At 41.0% G+C, this 18213-nt stretch overlaps 1 protein-coding gene across 1 annotated transcript in view; it reads right to left on the reverse strand.

Moving 5' to 3' along the window:
- kcnh3 (potassium voltage-gated channel, subfamily H (eag-related), member 3) overlaps positions 1-18213 on the reverse strand; it is a 636348-nt gene that overhangs the window by 132932 nt on the left and 485203 nt on the right. The window lies entirely within an intron of this gene.

The raw sequence follows: 18213 nt of genomic DNA on the forward strand, positions 1-18213 counted from the left end.
ATAAAATTTGTCTACAACATGCTGTAAAGCTGTACTAAGGAGATTTATCATGGATTCCAGTTATGTGCTTGTAGAAACTTAGGAGCAGAAGGATCCATGGCTCCATTGCTACTGGTACTTGCTTCTTTCTGTTACAATTTAGAACTGCTGATGTTGGCATTGTAGACACAGATGGAGAGCAAGGAACTGAACATTCAACTTTCTCATCACCCATGGTACTCAAAATCTGCAGAAGTCATCTCTTGTAGCAGTTGGAGAATCCAGCAAATTTTATTCATTATAAAATAAAGTACATTATCACTGCAACAAATGATCTGCATTTGGTAGATTTCTCACCAAATAGAATGAAAAGAATGACAATTGGGAGGACAAACCAGGATAGGGCTGACACAATGAATGGTAGGGCATTGAGGTGTGTCGTAGAACAGAGGCATCTGGGAATACAGGTCCATAATTCCTTGAAAGTGATGTCACAGGTAGATAGGGTCATAAAGAGATTTTTTGGCACATTAGCCATTATAAATCAAAGCAATGAGTACAGCAATTGGGGTGTTATGTTCAAGTTGTAAAAGATATAGGTGAGACCAAATTTTCAGTATTATGTGCACTTTTGGTAAACTAGCTACAGGACAAGAAAAATGTCAATAAGATTGAAAGAGTATGGAAAAGCATTTACAAGGATGTTGTTGGGACTTGAGGACCTGACTTATTGGAAATGGTTGAGTAGGTTATGAATTTATTCCCTGGATCTCAGGCGAATGAGCAGAGGTTTGATCGAGGTATAAAAAATTGTGGGGGTATAGATAAGGTAAATGCAAGCAGGCCTTATCCACTGAAGTTGGGTGACACTACAACTATAGGTCACAGGGTAAGGATGAAGGATGAAATATTTAAGGGGAACCTGAAAGGGAACTTCTTCATTCAAGGGTTGATGTGAGTGTGGGACAAGATGCAAGTGGAAGTGGTAGATGTGGGTTCGATTATAAGAAGTTCGGATGAAAGGGATATTGAGCACTATGGTCCAAATGTTGGTCAATGGGACATGATAGATTAACAGCTCACCACAGAATAGATGGACTCAAGGTTTATTTCTGAGCTGTAGTGCTCCATGATTCTATAATATGTATAAATATTTCAAATTTCTTCTTGCTTCCTCTTCTAAAGATGATGGAATTAAAAGTTCACAGCCTTGACAGAACTGTCAGAATACCTCACGGTGAGTTTCCATGCTTGCCCAATCACTAAGTATGTGGATATCTCTTTTAACTAGAACAGGCAAGCTCCTGTGACACTACAGTACAGCTCTCAGGTGCCTGTTTATCTGTCTCATCAACTTACTCAGGACTTGATATTGAGGAGAGGTTTAATACCAACTGTCTGCCTTCTAATGTCAGATATTCTACCCAATAGGTTTGGCCAAGGAGTGCCTTGGGGGAAATATTTGAGGGCAGATTACGTTGTTAAGAGTAGTTAATACCTTTAAAGGATGATCATCCTGCTTTCTAGAAAGAGAACTGTTGGATTGAAAGGCCTATGGATGCTGCCTGACTTGCTAAGTTCCTTCAGCACTTTGTGTGTGTTGCTCAATATTCCCAGCATCTGCAGAATTTCCTGTATTTAAGGACCCAAGTACTTTGCAGAAATATATAGAAGCTGAGAGTGGTTGGGAGACTCAGAAGGGGCAATTCCTCTGATAGCCAGTGAGGGTGAAAAGTCTTACAAATACAGGAGGTTAAAATACAGTCAAGTTGGATACTGAACATCGATACTGAACAGCACATGGATGCCAGTTCAAAGTACTCCACCTCTAAACCACCATATGCTGATATATTCCCTGGAATTATGCTTTGAATACTTGTTTTAATATGTTTATGGAATATGGATGACATTATTGCCATTTATTGTCCATCCTTGATTTCCTGTTGAACTGAGACAATAGTTAAGCGTCAGTGACATACTTAGACCAAAAACTACATACTGGCTAAGCTAAATTGACCTAGACCATAAGACAAAGGAGCAGAAGTCAGCCATTCGGCCCATCAAGTCTGCTCCACCATTTTATCATGAGCTGATCCATTCTCCCATTTAGTCCCACTCCCCCGCCTTCTCATCATAACCTCTGATGCCCTGGCTAATCAGATACCTATCAATCTCTGCCTTAAATACACCCAATGACTTGGCCTCCACTGCCGCCCGTGGCAGCAAATTCCATAGATTCACCACCCTCTGGCTAAAAAAATTTCTTCGCATTTCTGTTCTGAATGGGCACCCTTCAATCCTGAAGTCATGCCCTCTCGTACTAGACTCCCCCATCATGGGAAACAGCTTTGCCACATCCACTCTGTCCATGCCTTTCAACATTCGAAATGTTTCTATGAGGTCTCCCTCATTCTTCTAAACTCCAAGGAATATAGTCCAAGAGCGGACAAACGTTCCTCGTATGTTAACCCTCTTATTCCTGGAATCATTCTAGTGAATCTTCTCTGTACCCTCTCTAACGTCAGCACATCCTTTCTTAAATAAGGAGCCCAAAACTGCCCACAGTACTCCAAGTGAGGTCTCACCGGTGCCCTATAGAGCCTCCACATCACATCCCTGCTCCTATACTCTATTCCTCTAGAAATGAATGCCAACATTGCATTCGCCTTCTTCACCACCGACTCAACCTGGAGGTTAACCTTAAGGGTATCCTGCATGAGGACTCCCAAGTCCCGTTGCATCTCAGAACTTTGAATTCTCTACCTATTTAAATAATAGTCTGCCTGTTTATTACTTCTGCCAAAGTGCATAACCATACACTTTCCAACATTGTATTTCATTTGCCACTTCTTTGCCCATTCTTCCAATCTACCCAAGTCTCTCTGCAGACTCAAGTTTCCTCAGCACTACCGGCCCCTCCACCTATCTTTGTATCATCAGCAAACTTAGCCACAAAGCCATCTATTCCATAATCCAAATCGTTGATGTACAACGTAAAAAGAAGCGGCCCCAACACGGACCCCTGTGGAACACCACTGGTAACCGGCAGCCAACCAGAGTAGGATCCCTTAATTCCCACTCCCTGTTTCCTGACAATCAGCTAACGCCCTATCCACGTATGTAACTTTCCCATAATTCCATGGGCTCTTATCTTGTTAAGCAGCCTCATGTGTGGCACCTTGTCAAAGGCCTTCTGAAAATCCAAATATACAACATCCACTGCATCTCCCTTGTCTAGCCTACTGGTAATTTCCTCAAAAAATTGTAATAGGTTTGTCAGGCAGGATTTTCCTTTAAGGAAACCATGCTGAGTTCTGCCTATCTTGTCATATGCCTCCAGGTACTCCATAACCTCATCCTTGACAATCGACTCCAACAACTTCCCAACCACCGATGTCAAGCTAACAGGTCTATAATTTCCTTTTTGCTTCCTTGCCCCCTTCTTAAATAGCGGAGTGACATTTGCAATCTTCCAGTCCTCCGGAACCATGCCAGAATCTATCGACTTTTGAAAGACCATTTCTAATGCCTCCGCAATCTCCACAGCTACTTCCTTCAGAAGTTCAGAAAGAAACTGGTGTTTTCTTCTGAATAATCTCATTGTTTCATCACTACTGTAACTGTGGGTAGCTTTCTTTTTAGTTCCAAATTTACTTTACTTAATTCTGCCATGATGGATCTGAACTCACATCTCTGGGTCGATGGTTCAGAAATAAGGCTATAGGTATTCTTCACTGAATCAACCAAGTTCAGGGTTTTGCTAAAAGCACACACACACAAATCTCCATCTTTGTCATTTTAGTTCATTATTGATAGCAGTTATTGATTTACCTTCTGTTATGACTGCAAGTGATTAATAGAACAAAATAAATCTTAATTGAAACCAAGCTCTGCATTTTACATACAATCTGTTCTGAAAGGATAAATGAATGGTGTGATCATAAAATGCAGCAAAACCTACTGTGTAATAGGAACAATGGTGAAGTGAACATTTGAGCAATATCCCCCTGTAGAATCTTAGCCTTTTGGGCAGCTGTGACATTTTGCTAACAAGAGGCTTGAAGGACTCATCTGAGATCTGCTCACAACAGATGAAGTAGTATCCTGTTGAATGTTGAGAGAGTACAGGGTCAAATGCAAAAAGCTGCAAATCCTGAGAAATAGTGGAAAACACCCTTAACAACAATAAAAAAAATCACTTGTAAATTGCATTGCGTGCAAGCGGGCCAGAGACTGAAGAGTATCATTGCTTCTATAAATGATGTTTTATCTTTCTTGATGGGAATTTGGAGAAATGAAGCCATGCGATGAGCAAACCAGATTAAGATGAGATTAACTGACTGCTCTGTTCACTGAGATTTCCAGCTGTGGGCTGTTCTAAATTTGAAATCAAGCCCTCACCTTCTCATGTTTATCTAACCCGATAATAAACATCACTGTGACAATAGGATTTGAGAATGAGGTTAAAAAGAAACATACAAAGTAGAACAGTGACCTAAGATTGCAATTCATAACATAATAAACAACCTAAATTTTCTTGTTTGGACTAGAATTCTTCAAGCATCTCTTTTCCAAAAGTGCACCCAAAATCTACTTAATTTCCTGTTGGTTTTCTGTATTCTTTGAAGGAGGAAATAAAATAAAGCAGTTGACTGAATGCTGATGTGCAAATCTTGAATTTGTGTGACCCTGCTGATTGCATAACACTAGAAACTGAATGGTCATTCTTACGTGCCTAATATAAAGAGTGCATGAAGTGTTATTTAGAATCAAAACCTAATCCCTTCCCATCCTTGTTAATAAACATACATGTTAAGTATATATGAATAACATATCCATTCTTATTGCATGCTTTCTATTCTTCAGTAATGTGTGAACTTTGTCCAATATGCAATGACTCACAGAACCTCTCCAACTACCTCGGGTGGATATGCAACTGAAGTTCCTTTTGCTCTTTCATTTGATAGCGGTAGTGATTTTAAAAAAGCAAAATACTGTGGATGTGGGAAAATCTGACTAAATGCAGAAGATACTGGAGATCCTGAACAGATAAGGTCTCTGGAGATGACAACAGTTATCAGTTCAGGTCGCTGACCTTTCATCAGAACAGAAAGGTTGTCGGTTTAAGACTGAATTAATCTTTTGCCACCCTGATCCTAAAATTGCCACCTATTCTTCCAACAGCTTCCCAAACCCTACAAAAGAGCAATGCCACTGAAGAGGATGATCTTACCAGCTTCCAGTGACATAGTTTCCCCTTCGTGAGACAACCTCAGCTCTTCTAAGAGATATTATCTTGTTTTATTTTGGGTAAGTTTGTCTGATATTCATTGTCTGATGACATTTCCTCATCAGTTAGAGTTTTGACACTAAAATGTCAAAGGATATGGTGTTCAGGTGAGAAACCAGGATAGACTTGGATAAGGTGTTTTATCACATTGCCCGGAGTAGACCTGAACATCTGTGTGGCCTAATTTTGCTTCAGTTTTGCAGACAGTTGCATTCACAGCTGCTACAGTATATCCAAACCTGTGTTTGCAAGTTTTCTCTGTGTCAGCACTTTATACAGATCAGGAATAATGCAAATTCTGGAATGACTTCTGGCCTATTATTTAAGGCTGATGAAATGCAATTTAATCACATTGGCATTCACTCTCTTTCCTTCCACAATTCCCCAAAATGCACAAGGTCCTACATGCTGGAATATACAGAACAGGCATTATGATGACTAATTTGTTATAGACACAGCGACACCAAACAAAAGTATTTTTCATCCCCTCTATCCATTGACCTCTGAAAACCAGCCAACCCCATGCATCATTTTTATCTTCATTAAACATACAGATCACAGTCATAACCTCATATCTCATCTATTTTTGGATCCTTTGAAGACAATATATTCCAAAGCTCTATTCTTCAGACAGAACTTCCTGTCATAACTATTCTTAACCTCTCTGAAGGACAGGATTGATTAACTGTTATCTTTCTATATAATGAGGTAATGGCCATGTTAGTCTGAGAAGTCAGACTTTAATAACTCATGGCTGTTTTCAATAGTGCTGAATATTGTTTTTGTATGAAACAGGCAGATTCTAAAAGTCAAGTCAAGCTCTCCTTTTTTTGCACTCACAGCAAATTAGTTTATCCTAGAAAAGCTGTTGTTCCCTTGCTCAACACAATAAGATAATTTGACTGTTCACTTCCATCCCTCTAACAGACTTGATGTATATTCCTCCAGGGCATCCAGCAACTAAGCCCAGCAACACACGGATCTGAAGAACATATGTAGCAGGTGCAGGGACAGGAAATTTGGCCCTTCAAGCTTAACCTGCTCTTTATCAAGATCACGGCTGAGTTTCCACCTCAATCCTTTTTCGTAACTCCATCTCTATACCTCCTGACTCCCTTAACAACTTTCATAGCTCCCCAGGCTTGTGAATTCAAACGATTCACCCCACCTTGATATCTGTAATCTGTCAAGTAGGGTGCTGTGCACAATTCTGATTTGATAGAGACAGACGTGAGAGAACAGAGGAACATCTGGAGAAACTTCTGAAATGCCTTTTTTGCTGCCGCTGTTACTGTGTGATCCAGAATCTCCGGAGGGGAAGGCCCCGAATTCTCAGCTTTGCTTGTTGCTTGGCGGCCAGGACGGGGTCAAAGCGCTCAGCAGAGATGGTGCTCGGTGCTCGGTGTTGAAGGGCTGGTCGGAGGCTCGAAGTTTTGGGTCGGGTGTTTCCAATGTATCGACAGTTGTCGGTGCCTTGAGGTTTATGACAGAGAGAGTTTCTCCCTTCTGCTTCCTGCTATTGGGGACTATCGGGACTTTGAGACTTTTTTTTTTACTGTGCCCATGGTCTGCCCTTTATCAAATTATGGTATTGCTTTGCACTGCTGTAACTATATGTTATAATTATGTGGTCTTGTCAGTGTTAGTCTTTGGGTTGTCTAGTTTTTTTTGTATATCACTCTGGAGGAACATTGTATCATTTCTTAATGCATGCATGCATGCATTTCTAAATGACAATAAATGAGGACTGAGTGTCCTCATAATCTAATCTAACTATACTTGAAGGAATTTCTCTTCATCTCAGTCAGGAATGGCCAGCCCTTGTTCTGAAACAATGACTCATGTTCTAGGTTTCTCAGCCTGGGGAAGCATAAAGATTTAAAGAGATTAGCTTTGTTTCTCACATGTGGATCGAAACATACAGTGTAATGCATTGCTTGAGTCAATGGGCCACACATTCTGAAGATGTTTTGGAGGGCAGCCCTCAAGCTTCTGACACCAACAGATTATGCCCACAATTTAGTAAGCTGAACTCATGCATCTTTGGAATGTCAGAGGAAACCTGAGTACCTAGAGGAAACACATGTGTTCACTGGGAGAACGTGCGAACTCCTCACAGACAGTGCGGGAATTGAACCCCGATTGAGATCACTGGCAGTATAAAGCGTTACACTATGCTACCATGCTTGCATCCCCAGACTGTTGAGTCCTGTAAGATATTTTACATTTTAAAGAGATATCCTCTTGTTATTCTAACCTCTGGTAAATACAGACCTAGTCAACTCAATCTCTCCTCATGTGGCAAACTTGCCATTCCTGAACCATTCTAATGAATGAATGCTGCACTTCCTCGATGGCAAGTTTATCCCTTTTCCTGTAGATTTTCCATTCATTCAAAGCACTCAAGTCATCAGATGAGTGATTTGTGAATGTTGAGAGGTGTTTGGTTATAAACCTGACCTGACACAACCTGCCTCAACTATGGCCAATAAGAACCTAACCTTAACCTGAGTATTTATAATCTATTCTACATCCAACTCGACACAGCTAGGAGTTATTTGCAGAAAAATCAGAGAAAAGAGACTTGCTTTTCTTCACATGTTGGTTTGAACAAGCACTAATAATAGGACACGAACATAAATGCTGAGACACAATAGATTGCAGATGGTGCAACCTGGACCAATAAAACTTCTGGAAGAACTCAGCAGGTCTGGCAACAGCTGTGGAGGTGGTGAGATTGTTAACATTTTGAGTCAGACAAATTAGTCATGACCTCAGGGTGTGCTACAAGGTCTTAACCCAAAACATCAACCATCCCTCTCCCTTCACTGATGCTGCCTGACCCATAGTGTTCCTCTAGTTGTTTGTTTATGCATTAATACCAAGCTAATTAACCTGACCTGGATAACGTAATAAGCTGGACGTGCAGGGTGGGACCTAATCTGAACTTGAATATCTCAGTCGGGATATGCAGCTGACTCAGCGTGCTGGAGTTGGGTATGCAGACCCTAAGTGAAAAGAAACTAATGCTTCATCATGTATACTGAGTAACACACATAAAAAATACTGGAGAAACTCAGAAGGTTAGGTAATGTCTATGAAAAGGAATCGAGTCAAGATGAGTCCTGATGAAGGGTCTCGGCCTGAAATGTCAATTCTGTATTCCCTTCCACAGTTTCTGCCTGACCTGCTGAGTTCTTCCAGCATTTTGTGTTCGTTACTCCAGATTTTCAGCATCTGCAGAATCTCTTGTGTTTATTCCTTTCCACAGTTTCTGCCTGACCTGCTGAGTTCTTCCAGCATTTTGTGTTTGTTACTCTGGATTTACAGCATCTGCAGAATCTCTTGTGTTTATGATCAGCATATATACAGTTATCTCACAGCTTGGGAAGTTTGGGTGGAGCTGAATGTTTTTTAATATATAGATTTAAATGCAGCTCAGATGGATTTGAAGGTCAATCTTCCCTTTCGTTGCAGCTGTACTGGTGCTAAGTGAAGTGAGATTTATAGTTTTATTCTTTTCCCAATTGATTTTAGCCCAGGGTGGCATTTAGCTCTAATTGTATTTCATACTTTAAGGCACCAACGTTAACAGCTGTCAGGGAAAATAAAGGTAGATAGAAGATTTCCTTTCAAAAATTACAGCATGATGCAGAGGCGCTGGCCCAAAATGCCCGAGACAGCAGTTGACAGCTGACAAAGTTGGAGGCAGGACTTTGCCAGCTGTAAAAGTTGTCAGTGATTCTTGTGGAGTCATACACCATTGAAACAGGCCCTTCAGCCCACTCGGTCCATGCTGACCATCAATGACCCATTTATATTAACCTTATCCTCCCCATATTCTGCTTCACTCCCATTCACCTCCCCCCCCCCCACCCACCCGGCTCTAGCAGACTCTACCACTCACTTAAACACTAGGGGCAATTTATAGCGGCCAATTAACCCACAGATGTGCAGGTTGTGGGATGAAACCCAAAAGATATGGGATGGAACTGGAGCATGTGGAGGATGTCTATGGAGTCACCGAAAGAATGTGCAAAAGTCGGAGTGGAAGATTGGGATCAGTTTGAGGTGTTCCAGTAAGCAATCAGTTGATTTTAATTCTGTCTCCCCACTACTGAAGAGGTTACATTATTAGCAATAAACATTGTGCATTAAATAGGAGCGAGTACAAATAGTTGGTGTCCCTGGATAGTGTTAAGTTAGAAAATATATGGACAGGGAACGTTATTAACATTTATTCATCAGATTTCCTTTAACCAAAGCAGAAAAGGGAGTCATATTTTAATCACCTAAAGATCATTCAAGGATTAACAGAATATTTAAAGAAGCTATGAGAAATTTGTTGAGAAGTTTGGCCATAGTTGGTGCATGAGTTTCTTTTAAATACAATCCAGGGATCATCCAGAGTACATTTTCTTGAGATTACACTTTAGGTGTTGTGGCAATTATTTATCTTATCAGACTAAAATTCTGCAGTTGTGCTGATCTGCCCTGCCAATGGCATTTTCAAGTGGACGTATATCCGATACAACAGTACTGTGGTCCTCCAATTTTGATGCTTCCTCCATATGATTTCCTTCACTACACCACTGCCGGTTGTGCTTTATGCTGCCTTAGCCATTGGAGATAACATTTCCTCTTTAAATATTTCCAATTGTTTCTATCGCTTTAAGAAGCTGTTCACTCCTGCCTCTTTGACCATATATTAGATCACCAATCCTAACCTCCCCTGTGTCCCATGTTTGTTAACAATACAACTGTGAAACAACCTATATTTTTTTCAAAAATATACAAAAGGCACTATATAAATCCAAGCTGCTTTTATGTATCTGACAACGATTCCCTTCCTTCTTTTAGACTGGTAAGTCACTACATCACTTCATTGTTACATTAAACTTGGAAGTGGCCTGAAAATAAAGAGGTGGATGTCTGGGTTTGATACCAACAACTCTAGAAGTGCAGGTTGAGAATGAGAATCAGAATCAGGTTTAATATCACTGACATATGTCGTGAAATTTGCTAAATTTACGGCAGCAGTACAATGAGATACATGATAAATAAATACAGAAAAAAAAACGTAGTTACATTATGTGTATAAGTAGTGAGGCAGTGTTCATGGGTTCAACGTCCGTTTAGAAATTAGATGGTAGAGGGGAAAAAGCTGATCCTGAATTGCAGAGTGCGTACCTCCTTCCCGATGGTAATGGTGTGAAGAGGGCATCTCCTGGGTGGAGGGAATCCTTTATGATGGACACTACCCTCCTAAGGCGCTGCTCCTTGAAGATGTCTTAGACACTTCGGAGGCTAGTACCCATGATGGAGCTGACCAATGTTTCAAGTTTCTGCAACTTATTTTGATCTCGTGCAGTAGCACCCCCACTCCCCATACCAGATGGTGCAGCCAGTCAGAATGCTCACCATGGTACTTATGTAGATGCTTTTGAGTGCTTCAGTTGACAAAGCAAATCTCCTCAAACTCTGGATGAAATATAGCTGCTGTCTTGCCCTCTTTATAGCTGCATCAATATGTTGTGTCCAGTTAGCTCTTCAGAGATATTGACACCTAGGAACTTGAAACTGCTCACTCTCTCCACTTCTGATCCCTCTATGAGGATTGGTTTGTGTTCCCTTGTCTTACCCTTCCTGAAATCCACAATCAGCTCTTCAGTCTTGCTGACGTTAAGTGCCAGGATGTTGCTGCGACACCACTCAACTAACTGTTATATCTCACTCCTGTACGCCCTTTCATCACTAACTGAATTTCTGCCAACAATGGTTGTATCATCAGCAAAATTATAGATAATGCTTGAGCTATGCTTAGCCTCACAGTCATGGGTAGCACATATCCCTGTGGAGTGCCAGTGTTAATTGTCAGCAAGGTGGAGATGTTATTTCCGATCTGCACAGGTAGTGGTCTTCCAGTTAGGAAGTCGAGGATCCAGTTGCAGAGGGAGGTACAGAAGCCCAGGTTCTGTAGCTTTTCGATCAGGACTGTAGGAATGACGGTGTTAAATGCTGAGCTATAGTCGAAAAACAGCATCCTGACACAGGTATTTGCATTATCCAGGTGATCCAAGGCTGCATGGAGAGCCAATGAGATGGTATCAGCTGTAGACCTATTGTGGCGATAGAGAGGGAGACCTCTGAGCTAGTTATTGCAAAGTAAAGGGTAAGTGATGGCAAATGTTTTGGTGTAATGCTTTGGAAATCAAGCAGCCTAGTGTCTTCAAAATCCATATTACACACAGGGTACTCCACATTCAAAAGGAACAAACTGGGCACATAATTAATCTCCAGTGGACATGGTGGAGTACATTTCAATAAAAAATAGAAGAGATATGCAGGGAATTAATTTTGGGATCAGTGTCCCAAACTCTGGCTGCGTGGCGCACTAACACTGAATACCTTTGGAGGTGTTCCTCCAAACAGGGCACTGCACATTCAAAAGGAACAAACTGGGCACATAATTAGTCTCCAGTGGATATGGCGGAGTATATTTCAATACAAAATAGAAAAGATATGCAGGGAATTAATTTTGGGATCCGTGTCCCCAAACTCTGGTTATGTGGCACACTAACATTGAACACCTTTGGAGCTCAGCATGATTCCAACTGGTGCATGCAAAACTGAAGAAGAAGGGGGCCTAGTGCAAAGATAGAAGGAAAAATACTAACAGAACAAATTCAAAAAGACACAGCTTTTTATTGACTCCTGCTGACCTGTAATTAGATCTAATGCAAAGTAGACGTTTAATGAAGTTTGTGTAGACTGGCATTTGTCAATACTGTTATTGTGGTGTGAGGAAAAGCTACTACCAGAATTATTTTACTGCCTATTTCCCAGCACGAATGAGCCTTTGAGGTCTCACTTCTGACCACAAGCCAGAATGGTGCGAGTGGACGCTGCCCTCACGCACTGGCAGTAAAGATATCGTATTGGATGCTTATTCTTCAGTCTATTCTTTTAAAGTAGGATTTCATCTATCATTGATCTTGATAATAGTTAACAGTATCACATTGTTTGGATACAATCAATATTTGTTTGCATAAAGTCAAGTATAACTGGGTTTCGGAAGATCAGGAGGATGACTGGCCTATATAACTTGTGCTTCGGTTAAATTGCAGAAACACATCCATCTGAATGGAACTACAACAAAGAACTACAAAATTTTTCCGAGAAAAATGTTTACACCCTGACTTTAATAGGAACTTCTAATAATCATCATTGATAATAAATCTATTTTAAAAGTGATTACCTGTAACTTTACAAGACTAAGCACAATTACTTGGAGTTTTTAGATTAAAATAACATCCAAAACAGTTTCACCAGACATGGTTGACAGAACCTGTTTATCACTATTCAGCCACCATAACTGTCCAGTGTGACAATCATTAGGAATGAAGGAACAGAAGCAGGCCATATATCAATTTAAGTCCTTAACACCATGACATTAGACCATGGCCATTCTGAAAGGCATCTGCATCTATCTGCCTTATCTAACAAATTCCTCAATTACAAAGATCTCCAGGTCTGGCACATATCAATTTACCCAACAAAGAATTTTGAGAAGGAATTTTGAATTTTAATTGCCCTTCGTCATTTCATTTCTAAGTGTTTCAAATTATAAGTGTTTGACCTGTGTTTTGGGTTCCTTTAACAGAGCAGATAGCTACTCTGTACCAATGAACATACCGTAGAACATAAATATTAGGAGTAAAGGCTGATTTATACTTCTGCGTTATCTCGACGCCGTAACCTACGCAAGTGACCTACGTGCGTTGTGAGTGTTTATTCTTGTGCATTGGTGTGTCTGCATCGCTCTGCAATTCGCGCATGTCACGCAGGCGCACGCAGCTGCCCATGCAAGGCTTCATGGTCATGGTAGTCTTTCTTGGGGTAAACAAGAAGTGAGCATCTTTTTTTGTAAAAGCGAAATGTGTCCTCCGTAAGTTCGGAGGTCTGTAAAGCTTTACGGAAAGCATTACAGCCAGAGTTCCTTCCCTGCCCTTCAGTTGCCCAATGGGAAGCTATTGTAGTGTAGGAGGAAAAGCGATGCTACCAAGCGGAACAATCACAGCTGTGACGCGTAGTTACATTTTGGGAGAGGTGCACATCAGACTACGGCGTAAGGATCTGCGTAGGCACTGCATAGGGGTTCGCGGCTACGCTGTACCTACGGCGTCGGGTTGACCCAGAAGTATAAATCAGCCTTAAGAGAAGGCCAGACTCCCTCAAGTTATTCTCCAAGATGCAATGGGTTGTGAGACAGGAAGGAAGGACAGGCAGATGACAGGGAAAAATTGCAGCTGGATGATTTGACGTGTAACATGGGGACAAAATTGAAAAGGGTGATGAATTCAGTACTGAAGTTGTTGTATTTGGAAGCATACAGTATACAGAATAAGGCAGATGATCTTGTAGCGCAGTTAGAGACTGGCAGGTATGATGTTGTGGTTATCAGTATCAGGTTTAATATACCCAGCGTATGTCATGAAATTTGTTAATTTTATGGCAGCAGTACAATGAAATACATGATAAATAACTAGAGAAAATAAAATGGAATTACAAGTATATATACAGTATGTCTATTAATTACAAACGTAGTTTAGTTAAAATAAGTAGTTCAAAAGAAAAAAGAAATAAAAAAGTAGTGAGGTAGTGTTCATGGGTTCAATATCCATTCGGAAATCGGATGGCAGAGGGGAAGAAGCTGTTCCTGAGTCACTGAGTATGTGCCTTCAGGCTTCAGTTCCTCCTCCGTGATGGTAGCAATGAGAAGAGGGCATGTCCTTGGTGATGGTGATCCTTAAAGATAGACACCACTTTTCTAAGGCACCACTCCTTGAAGAAGTCTTGGATACTATGGAGACTAGTACCCATGATGGAACTGACTCATTTTACACGTTTCTGCAACTTACTTTGATCTCATGGAGTAGCCCCCCCACCCCCATATCTGATGGTGATGCAGCCAGTCAGAATGTTCTCCATGACACATTTGTAGAAATTTTCGAGTGTCTTAGTTGACAAATCAAATCTCCTTAAACTCTTAACGAACAGGAAAGATATATCCCAACGCTAAAGAAATATTCTAAAGGGAGGATGACACATCCATAGCTGAAAAGGGAAGTCAAAAACAGCATAAAAGCCAAAGAGACGTTATATAATATAGCAATAATTAGTGTGGATAGATGATTGGGAAGCATTTAAAAACCAACAGAAGGTAGCCAAAAGGCCATAAGGAGAGAAAAGATGAAATATGAAAGGAAGCTAGCCAATAATATAAAACAGGATATCAAAAGTTTTTTTCAGATACAGAAAGAGTGTAAGAGGGGTGAAAGTGGATACTGAGTCACTGGAAAATGACGCTGGAGAGGAGTAATAGGGAACAAAGAAATGGCTGAACTTAATATGTATTTTGTGTCAGTCTTCACTGTGGAAGATACTAGCTGTACACTAAAAATTTGAGAGTATCGGGGGCAGAAGTGACTCTAGTTACTATGACTAAGGAGAAGGTGCTTTGGGAGCGGAAAGGTCTGAAATAGATAACTCACCCCAGGGTTCTGAAAGAAGCAGCTGAAGAGATTGTGAAACGGTTCTGGAAGACTGAAAAATTAAAAATGTCACTCTACTCTTTAAGAAGGGAGGGAGGCAGAAGAAAGGAAATTATAGGCCAGTTAGCCTGACCTCAGTTGTTTGGTCAATGTTTGAGTCCATTGCTAACGAGGAGGTTTTGGGCTATTTGGAGGCACTTGATAAAATAGGCAAAAGTCAGCTTAAGGGGAAATCTTGCTTGACAAATCTGTTGGAATTATTTGAGGAGATAACAAGCAGGATGGACAAAGGAGAGTCAGTGATGTAACTTACTTGGATTTTCAGAAGACCTTTGATGAGGTACCACACAGAAGGCTGCTTAACAAGATAAGAGCCAATGGTACTACAGGAAAGATGGTGAGAAGATTGGCTGACTGGCATGAGGCAAAGAGTAGGGATAAAGGGGGTCATTTCTGGTAGGCTGCTGGTGACTAGAGGTGTTCTGCAGGAGTTGATATTGGGACTGTTTCTTTACACCTTACATGGCAATGATTTGCCTGATGGAATTGATGGCTTTGTGGCCATGTTTGTGGATGATAGAAAGATAGGTGTAGGGGCAGGTAGTGTTGAGAAAGCAGAAAGACTTAGAAGGTTTAGGACAATGGGAAAATAAGTGGCAGATGGAACATAGTGTTGGGAAGTGTATGGTCATGCATTTTGGTAGGAGGAATAGACTATTTTTTTAATGGAGAAAATTCAAGATTCAGAGGTGCAAAGGAACTTGGGAGTCCTCATGTAGAATTTCCTACAGGTTAACTTGCAGTGGTATGGAAAGCAAATGGAATGTTAGCATTTATTTCAGCAGGACTAGAATATAAAAGCAAGGATGTAATGCTGAGGATTTGTAAGGCATTAGTTAGACTGCACTTAAGTACTGTGATCAATTTTGGGTCCATTATCTAAGAAAAAATGTGCTGGCATTGGGGAGGGTCTAGAGGAGGTTCACAAGAATGATTCCAGGAACGAAAGGGTTAATGTATGAGGAGCATTTCACATCTCTGGGCCTATACACGCTGGCGTTTAGAAGAACGAGGGAGGATCTCATTGAAACCTATCAAATATTGAAATCCCAGTTAGAGTGAATGTGGAGTGGATGATTCTGGTAGTAGGGGAGTCTAGGACCAGAGACACAGCCTCAGAATTGAGGATGGTCTATTTAGAACAGAGATCAAAAAGAACTTCTTTAGCCAACTGGTAGTGAATCTGTGGAATTCATTGCCACTGTGGAGGCCAAGTTACTGGGTATAGTTAAAGTGGAGGGTGATAGGTTCTTGATTAGTCAGGGTGTCAAAGGTTTTGGGGGAAAGGCAGGAGAATGGGTTTGAGAGGGATAACGATGGAATGTTGGAGCATACCCGATGGGCTGGATGGCCTAATTCTGCTCAGTGTCATATGGTGTAAGATCATGTCTAATTTGATTGTAACTCTAATTACCATGATAACAAATTAGAAACCATAGAACCCATAGAAACTACAGCACAGAAACAGGCCTTTTGGCCCTTCTTGGCTGTGCCGAACCATTTTCTGCCTAGTCCCACTGACCTGCACACGGACCATATCCCTCCATACACCTCCCATCCATGTATCTGTCCAATTTATTCTTAAATGTTAATAAAGAACCCGCATTTACCACCTCGTCTGGCAGCTCATTCCATACTCCCACCACTCTCTGTGTGAAGAAGCCCCCCCTAATGTTCCCTTTAAACTTCCCCCCCCCCACCCTTAACCCATGTCCTCTGGTTTTTTTCTCCCCTTGCCTCAGTGGAAAAAGCCTGCTTACATTCACTCTATCTATACCCATCATAATTTTATATACCTCTATCAAATCTCCCCTCATTCTTCTACGCTCCAGGGAATAACGTCCCAACCTATTCAACCTTTCTCCGTAACTGAGTTTCTCAAGCCCTGACAACATCCTTGTACACCTTCTCTGCACTCTTTCAACCTTACTTATATCCTTCCTGTAATTTGGTGACCAAAACTGAACACAATACTCCAGATTCGGTCTCACCAATGCCTTGTACAACCTCATCATAACATTCCAGCTCTTATACCCAATACTTTGATTAATAAAGGCCAATGTACCAAAAGCTCTCTTTACGACCCTATCTACCTGTGACACCACTTTTAGGGAATTTTGTATCTGTATTCCCAGATCCCTCTGTTCCACTGCAATCCTCAGTGCCTTACCATTAACCCTGTATATTCTACGTTGGTTTATCCTTCCAACGTGCAATACCTCACACTTGTCAGTATTAAGCTCCACCTGCCATTTTTCAGCCCATTTTTCCAGCTGTTCCAAGTCCCTCTGCAGGCTCTGAAAACCTTCCTCACTGTCTACTACACCTCCAATCTTTGTATCATCAGCAAACTTGCTGATCCAATTTACCACATTATCATCCAGATCATTGAGATAGATGACAAATAACAATGGACCCAGCACTGATCCCCGTGGCACACCACTAGTCACAGGCCTCCACTTGGAGAAGCAATTCTCTACTACCACTCTTTGGCTTCTTCCATTGAGCCAATGTCTAATCCAATTTATCACCTCTCCATGTATACCTAGCGACTGAATTTTCCTAACTAACCTCCCGTGCGGGACCTTGTCAAAGGCCTAACCAACCTCCCATGCGGGACCTCGTCAAAGGTCCTCAAATTGGCTAAGTATAGAAGATCCTGGAATTTGTAAACAAGAACACAGAATACAGAAGCAGTTAAATTATATTAAACCCTCATGTGAATTGACACTGGAATATTATGTTCATTTCTGGTCTCCCAATAGATTATGAAGGATGTGAGCTCCTGGATAGGCTACTGAAAAGAAGTCTTAGAATGGTTCCAAGCATGAGAAATGTCAGGCACAAGGTTACACAACTGAAGCTGGTACATTCACCTTAGAGCAAAGATGCCTATTGGAACATTATTACACAAGATTCACGGGAGTTTAGATAGTGGAGAGAGGGGAAAATCTGTGCCTTTTAGCAGAAGATTCAAAGATTTTGGATTACAGATGAACATTACTGGGCAAAGGATGCATAAAGAAAACCTTCTTTAAGCTGAAGGTAGTTGTGATCAAAAATTCATTGTCTGGTGACAGTGCTGAAAATAATGTTGAAAAGGGGAATTCAATAGGTACTTGACAGAAAATAATTTTCAAAACTGCAGGGAGAAAGTAGAGAAACTAATCAGCAGGGACTGCTCTGCCAGGAGATACCATGAACTGAATGGCCTCCTTTCTGTTCAGTAACACTTCTAAAATTTAATGATTTTAATGATTCTGTGAACATCTTGATACTGAATCAACCAACCACATTGTTGAAGCCAGAACACCATAAATCCAGGTTAGA

The sequence above is a fragment of the Mobula birostris genome, chromosome 6 (assembly GCF_030028105.1).
Source record: "Mobula birostris isolate sMobBir1 chromosome 6, sMobBir1.hap1, whole genome shotgun sequence".
NCBI classification, from domain to species: Eukaryota; Metazoa; Chordata; class Chondrichthyes; order Myliobatiformes; family Myliobatidae; genus Mobula; species Mobula birostris.